Source organism: Cibotium barometz, chromosome 28 (assembly GCF_041138505.1).
Source record: "Cibotium barometz isolate CiBa-2024 chromosome 28, ASM4113850v1, whole genome shotgun sequence".
Lineage (NCBI taxonomy): Eukaryota > Viridiplantae > Streptophyta > Polypodiopsida > Cyatheales > Cibotiaceae > Cibotium > Cibotium barometz.
The window spans coordinates 51,186,279-51,193,814 of NC_141073.1; positions in this window are offsets into that span (position 1 = coordinate 51,186,279).

A 7,536-nucleotide genomic window follows, 5' to 3' on the forward strand; every position below is an offset into this window, starting at 1 on the left:
CAGGTGTAACTTGTGGTGTGTGCACTTTCTTTTCTTTCTTCTTACTTTTCTTGTGCAGCAAGTGCTCTAACGGCGAATCATCTCCCACTTCCTTGTTCAAATTAGCCTTGTCTTAACCTCCTTTGGCGCTCCCACTCACTTTTGCAAATAGGTTTGGCCTAAGACGTGGCTCCAACATCCTTGTTCAACTCACACTTCTTTTGGCCTTTAACCATAAAGGATTTCTCATCATTCATGGTAGGTTTGGGTAGTGAAGCATCTCCCACCTTGTTCTGCTCCCCGGTGGATTCACTCACAATAAAGGGGGACATCACCTGCGTGCATGAACCTCACGAAAACCCCCTGTATATGATGCTCATAAGATGATAACACTCCTATTAAGCTTATAAGGATATCTTTAAAAATAACTATGTCACCTCCCTTACTTATCTCTATGTTTTTTCTCTAGCATTTACACTCTCCCCCTAACTTAAATTTAAGATTTAGTATTCACCTAAATGCATGGCCTTACCCCTACCTCATAAAGCTTATGCCTCATTTCAAAAAACCCCCCTCTTATACACTCACGTGATATCATAAGTTTTCTAAGAGTGAATCCCCTAGGTTCTGGTCACCCTTCTCTTGGCCTCCTCCTTTAGTGCTATGCTCACCCTTCTATTTTGCAAGAGGTTTGGGCAGTGAAGTGTCTCGGTGCTTGGTCAGCTCACCCTTCTCTTTAACCAATCCTTTAGTGCTATGTACTTCATCCTTAGGTTTTGCATCATCTCGGTGCTTGGTCAGCTCACCCTTCTCTTTGTCCCCTCCTTCAGTGCTATGCACTTCATCCATAGGTTTTGCTCTTTGCCTTTTTGCCACCTCTTTCTCCAGCTCAATCTTCGTGACTCCTACTGCCTGCCCCTTGTTCAATGCAACATTCCCTTCTCTTTCTGATATGTCTTTAATCAAATTTCCTTGTCTAGGTTAGCTCTTTCTGTTGCTTCATTCATACCTATCTACACTTTAGTGTAGGCATATGCTCACTTATGGTAGTGCTATGTGTGAACAGGGCTTAACCAAGGGCACTTTTTTCCATGTGGTTTTTCCCCTTGGACATCAAGTGTGAAAGGACACTCTAACATATAATATTTTGTACTTCTATATTATATGGATGTGGCACACATGCAAGAGTTGACTTGCATTTTGTGGATACCACACTTTTGGCTCTCTCTCTCTCTCTCTCTCTCTCTCTCTCTCTCTCTCTCTCTCATTTCTGTGTATGAGCTTCTCTACCCTGCACCTAACCCTAATGTGCAGGTTTGTATGTGTGAGTGTGTGAATCCAACACCCAACAATTGCTATCAGAGCTGGAAGCTGGGAGCTGGCTCTGAAATTCCGCTGCTGGAAGAAGACCTACGAATTTTCGTCGACAGACTGTGGATTTCCGTCCGTTGGTTCTGTCGTCGCTGCTCCACCATCCGACCACCGGAAACGGGCGGCACTAGTGGGGAGCCCACCACCGCCGCTCAGCTCGCGGGCGGCTCTTCCCTCTCCAGCCGGCGCCCAGTACCGTCGCCGCCCAGATGCGCCCCTGCTCCGTCACGGTTCCGTCCACCCTTGCCGTCAGCGCTCCAACCCGGCACGTGGTAGCCGACCCGCCGTCGATGTTGCTGCCCGATCGTCGTCCGTCCTGCTCCGACCTCCGCACGCGGCCAGGCCGACGACTCCAGGCCCCCGCGAACCTGCCTGCACCCTCCGTGCTAGCCCACGGCCGTCGCCGGGTCCTGTTGCTACGCGTGCTTGCGATTGCTCTCTGCCTCCCGGCAGCTCGTCGGCGCACCTCCGCCTGGCTCGGCAGCTGTGTCGCCCTCCTCGACACCTGCAGCTCCGGCGCCTTCTGCGCATCGCCTCCACCAGCCCGCCGCATACGAGGACCCAGTGCGCTCCAGCTCCAACGTTTGCTCCTCACCGTCGACCCTGCGCTCGTCTGTCCGCTCTGTGTGCCACCGCCTCTGCCTGCGCTTGCCTGAACCGCCTCTAACTGGTGCGCTTAACTGGCCGGCCTTTGACAGGCCCGACACCGGCCGACAGCCCTCCGCTGCCCAGAGGCCACCGCCTCCGTCCGCCGAAGCTCAACGCCAAGGCCTCTTCCCGACTGTGCTTCCGTACTGCATCTTCCTGGCTGTGCATCAGTATTGCCCACACTAAGGTACCTTTGTTTCAGCAAATAGAAAAATTAAACAAAGTCAACAAAATAGGCTTTGCAGGCACTCCGCTCCAGATTCGACAAATTTTAGGGGTTTGCCAGGAAGATTTGAAAGCTTGCAGGTGGTACAGGATTCAGGCAAATTCGGGGATTTCTCAATTTGAGGCAAAATTGAAAAATTGCAATTTGGGGGTTTTCAAAATTGAGGTCAAAATTAGTAAATTGAACCTCTTTCATTTGTGCAGAAATTTGGGGCTTTTGTGAAAATTGGCCAATTAGATGCACATTGAGGCGATTGGAGTGCATAAAAATTGGGGATTTTCCGATTGGAGCATGTAATTGGGCATTACAGCTGCGATTTGTCACGTATGTATACACATTGTATGTAATTGGACAATTTGGTGCAGGTTTACACTTGCTTTGGTTTGCAGGCATACATTTGCACAGGACATTTGGTTGCCTGGCACAGTGCACATTGGTGCTTGGTTTGCTTGCATATATATTTTGTTGACATGGCACAGAATGCTACAGATGTATTTGGTGTGCTCACCCAGGAGGATAAGCTGGATGGATCTAACTACTCCCTCTGGAGTTTCATAATCCGTAATTTGCTGGTAGCCAAAGGGCTTTGGGGCATCGTGTGTGGTGATGACACACGCCCACTTACCATACAGCAGGTGCTCAAAGAGCTCCTGATGTAGAACCTGCTCCTACACAAGAGCAGAAGAGATGGGACTCTAGAGATGCACAGGCCATGTCATTGATAGCCCTTTCAGTGAAAAGGACTATTATTCCGCACATTCGTTCTTGCAAGACATCGAAGCTTGCATGGGACACATTGGAAGCAATGTATCAGGTACGCAACAAGGCAAGAGTTGCCTACTTGAAGAGGCAATTGGATCTTCTTTCTATGGATGAGGGTGACTCCATGGCAGATCATCTCACCAAAGTGAAAGATTTGCAAGAACAATTGCTCAACATTGATGAGGTTATCCCAGACAGACAGATGGTCACCAACACTCTTCATTCTTTACCACCTTCCTACTTGGGCTTTCACACCTCTCTCAACCTCTCAATGAGAGGAGGTGGTGATCCCGTCACTTTTGAATAGCTCGTGGGTTTACTCTTGCAGGAAGAGCAAACAAGAGAAAACTTATCGAGCAACCATGGTGGAGACAAGGCAATTACAGCCAAGGATAAAGGTAAAGCAAAGAGCTTTAGGCATGGGGGACAACAGTCTAGCAAGGCTGGTCATGGAAAGCCCTCTTCTGGTGGTGAAAAGTCTGACAAAGGGGATGCAAACAAGCCCAAAAAGAAGGGCAAATGTCACTACTGCCATAAGCCTGGACACTATATCAGTGAATGTAGGAAACGGATTGTAAAAGAGAAAAGGAAAGAAGCAGGCAATGCAGTAGCAAACTCTTCTGATGACAAAGCACAGCAATCAGCTAATGTAATCCAAGAAGAGTACACTTTTTTGGTCACATGCACTAGCGACACACCAAGTGCTTTAGACACTGATATGTCTTGCATTGCATCTGATAGACAGAATGCATCATGGTATTTTGATAGTGGTGCTTCGAGCCACATCACTTCATGCAAAGATGTATTTCAGCACTTGGTTTATGCTTCAAATGGCTGCACTGTATCATGTGCAGATCATACCACATATCTAGTAAAGGAAATTGGCAATGTCTTACTTATTGCAGCCAATGGTGCCAATATATGTATGAAAAATGTATTGTATGTTCCAGGGATAAAGAAAAATCTGCTCTCCGTCTCAGCCATAACGACCAAGGTTTAAAGGTTGAATTTGAAGATGGGAAGTGTTTGGTAAAAGACCCATCAAAGGGTTATGAAATAGTCACTTCTGGAACACGATACAAAGGCTTGTATAAGCTGGATAGCTATGACAAGCGCACTTATGATGCAAATACAGTGGCTGCCCACACTCGTGCTATGCATGATGCAGAGCTATGGCATGCTCGTTTTGGGCATGTAAATTTTCAGAGAGAGAGGGAGGGAGTAAAAAAAAAAACTCCCTCCTCTCCTTCTTCTCCCCTCTTTCCTCTCCTTCTTCTCCTTTTCATTATCTTTCCTCCCCTCTCTCTCTCTTAACAGGGGATTATCTTTAATCATTTGATTAAACTTTTTAATTAAATATATCTTAATCATAATTAATATTAATTATGATTAATGTTTTAAAAAAACATTAATTATGATTAATGTTTTAAAAAAACCCTTACAAAGCTAGATTTGTAGCCAAAGGATATGTGCAGGCATATGGCATTGATTATGAGGAAACTTTTAACCCAATTGCCAAGATGGCAACAGTGAGAGTTGTGATATAATCCCAAGAATCCCCTAACACTGTCTTTGGTTTAGCAGGCCAATCTATGACTGCTTGGACTTTTGCAAAATCTGGAGAAATTTCGTCTTTGGATACCAGAAAGCCCAAGTATTCAACATGGTCTCGACGGAGAAATTGCATTTGCTTATTTTTGCAAAGAGTTGGTGCTTCCTTAGAATCTCAAGAACTTTACGGACGTGAGCTTCATGGTCAGCTGCATTCTTTGAGTAAATCAGAATATCATCAAAGAAAACAAGAACAAAATCAGCCAAGTATTCTCTGAGAATGTCCTGCATTAGGCGATTGAATGTAGCTAGGGCATTTGTCAATCCAAACGGCATGACAATAAATTCATAGTGCCCATAGCGAGTATTGATGGCTGTCTTCGGGATATCTTGATCATTAATCCTGATCTGGTAATACCCTAATTTGAGATCTATCTTTGTGAAGATTTGGTGTCCATATTCAGCCTGTCCAGAAGCTCATCAATTGTGGGGATAGGATACTTATTCTTAATAGCTGATTGAGACCTCTGTAATCCACACAGAGTCTTAATGTTCCATCCTTCTTTTCTCCTTCTTTTTCTGAAAGAGAACAAGCGCTCCCCAAGGTGAAACACTAGGTCTTACAAACCCTTGTTCTAACAGCTGCCTAAGCTATTCCTTGAGTTCAATGGCTTTAGGGACTAGCATTTTGTACATGCACTGGGCTACTGGCTGAGCTCCGGGGGTCAATTCTATATCATGATCTACTTCCCGAATCGGAGGCATCTCAGTTAGCTCTGCTGGGAATAAATCATCATACTCACTTAACCATTCTGGCTTTTTAGCCTTTAATTTTGTGTCTACCGGATTCGTTTTGACAACAAAAATGAGCTGCTTCTTTCTAAGTCCTTTCAGTAACCTAGAAGCTTTTACTAATTGTAGATCTGGGGATCCAAAAATTCTAGTTCCTTGAACTTTGTTCCCGTGAAGGTCACGGAAGGAAATGGTTCCATTGTGACAGAGTGAATGTCAGCTTGATTTTTGTGGAGCCAATCCATTCCAAGGATTCTGTCAAAAACTCCCAAAGGTAAGACTCTGAATTGGTAGTCAGTTACATTCCCATCTAGACTAAATTGAATACGATTTGTCTCATGGTGAGTGAAAAGAATCTTCCCACTGGCCAATTCAACTTGCATAGGTTTTCCTACTTTCTGTTCTAAGACTAGCTTACACAAGCATCCTTGGGAAATAAATGAATGAGTACTACCTGAATCAATCAAAAGCTGCAATGACTTACCCTTATACTCAGCTAGAGCATGGATGACAGAGAATTGACGATTTGGCCCTTGGTTTTCAATCACGGCATAAATCTGACCTCTTTCCTCTTCCACTACTTCTGACCTCTTTCCTCTTCCACTACTTCTGTTATCGTAACTGCTCTAGCTGCTGATTGGGGCGGAACTCTCTCTCTTTGGCTACCCCAATTCTGGGAGGGAGTTTTGAGATTACTCTGAACAGAGGCAGATGGTTGAGCTGGAGTCCTCCTGGGATTGCCCTGATTTTGGTGAGACGGACCTTGATTTGACTGATACACGAAGGGGCTGGTCTCTGCACTCTGGGTCCTTTACTTCCTTGTCCTCTTGACATGGTAGGAGTCGGGCAGTCTTTAAGCTGGTGACCAAAACCCTGACACCCAAAACACTTGTTCTCACTTCTAAGTTCATCCCTCTGAATCCTTGAAAGAGGTGGGGCTCCTGAGAAAGTGTTCTGAGGGAAGGGTCTTCCTTCACTTCTGAATTTCCCAGCATCTTGATTCTGATTAGGGCTTTACTACCTCTTTGGGGGTGGAAAGTTTGAAGCACTTCCCGGGGTTTGGAACCTTTTAAAGTTTGAGGATGTAGGCTTCGGGCGGCGAGACCTTAACAACAAATGCTTTGGCAAAGTCCTTTGCCATTCTAACAACTTTTGCCATTGAGACTGGTTTGCCATTTTTCACTAAAGTGTCCAATGGCTCGTTCATCCCTCGAATGAATCTGGACATGAGTTGCTCTTCATTGAAAAGTGGAGAATATTTGAGGAGAAGGGCAAATGCCTGATGGTATTCTTTAATCTTCGGCTATCCTGCTTCAGTTCCAAGAACTCATTCATTTTGGTTTCCAGGAAGCCCGGAGGACCGAACCTCTTCCTGAGGTAAGCTTTAAGATCTGACCAGGTCTAGGTATTTTGGTTGAGATGGTTTGTCTCGCAATGGTTCCTCAATGCAAACCTGGCCGTTTCCACATTTTTCAATCTGGTGAGAGTCATCTTGCTCTTCTCGTTAATCGGCTACATCAAAATACTCTTCCATTGCCTCGATCAAGTTTTCCACTACTTCTCCTAACCGTTGCCTTTCACCCTTGAAGGGACTAGGTTGGGATCTGTGCAGGGCTTTACGAACGTCCGGACCTAACTCTTCATCATCGGTAAGAGGATCTGGTTGCCTACCACGGGCCGCGCACCTCATGATTCTGACAAAACAATATTTTTGTCAACTTATATTTGTCATTGGATTTATGACTATTTAATTTTTGAGATTTATTTCTTAAATAATTAAATATTACATCATAATTCTTGAAAACAAGATTCACAATGATAATTTTATTAACCAATATTCACAACCACGAAAATAATTTGGAATCTTTTGCAAAACATCATTTATTATCAAAAGTTTTTGATATATATGTAGAGCGTCTCGGCTCCAAAAGTCACCGCCTCAATCACGTATGCATAAAAAGGCAATACTGCGATGGAGACATGCTATGATATACACGATTCATCACTGATAATGGTGCTATAATTCTTCTCCTAGGAAAAAAGCGGCTAAGAAATCTAAAAATACGGTAAGAATTTTTAAAATTTCGGGGTGAGTGATTATAGAGTTGTACATAATGAACAACTCCTAGCTTTATCAAGATCATGGCTAGCGAGATATTATGTCTGAGTCTCTATCATTGATTGGTATTGACGCGAATACCTCACCC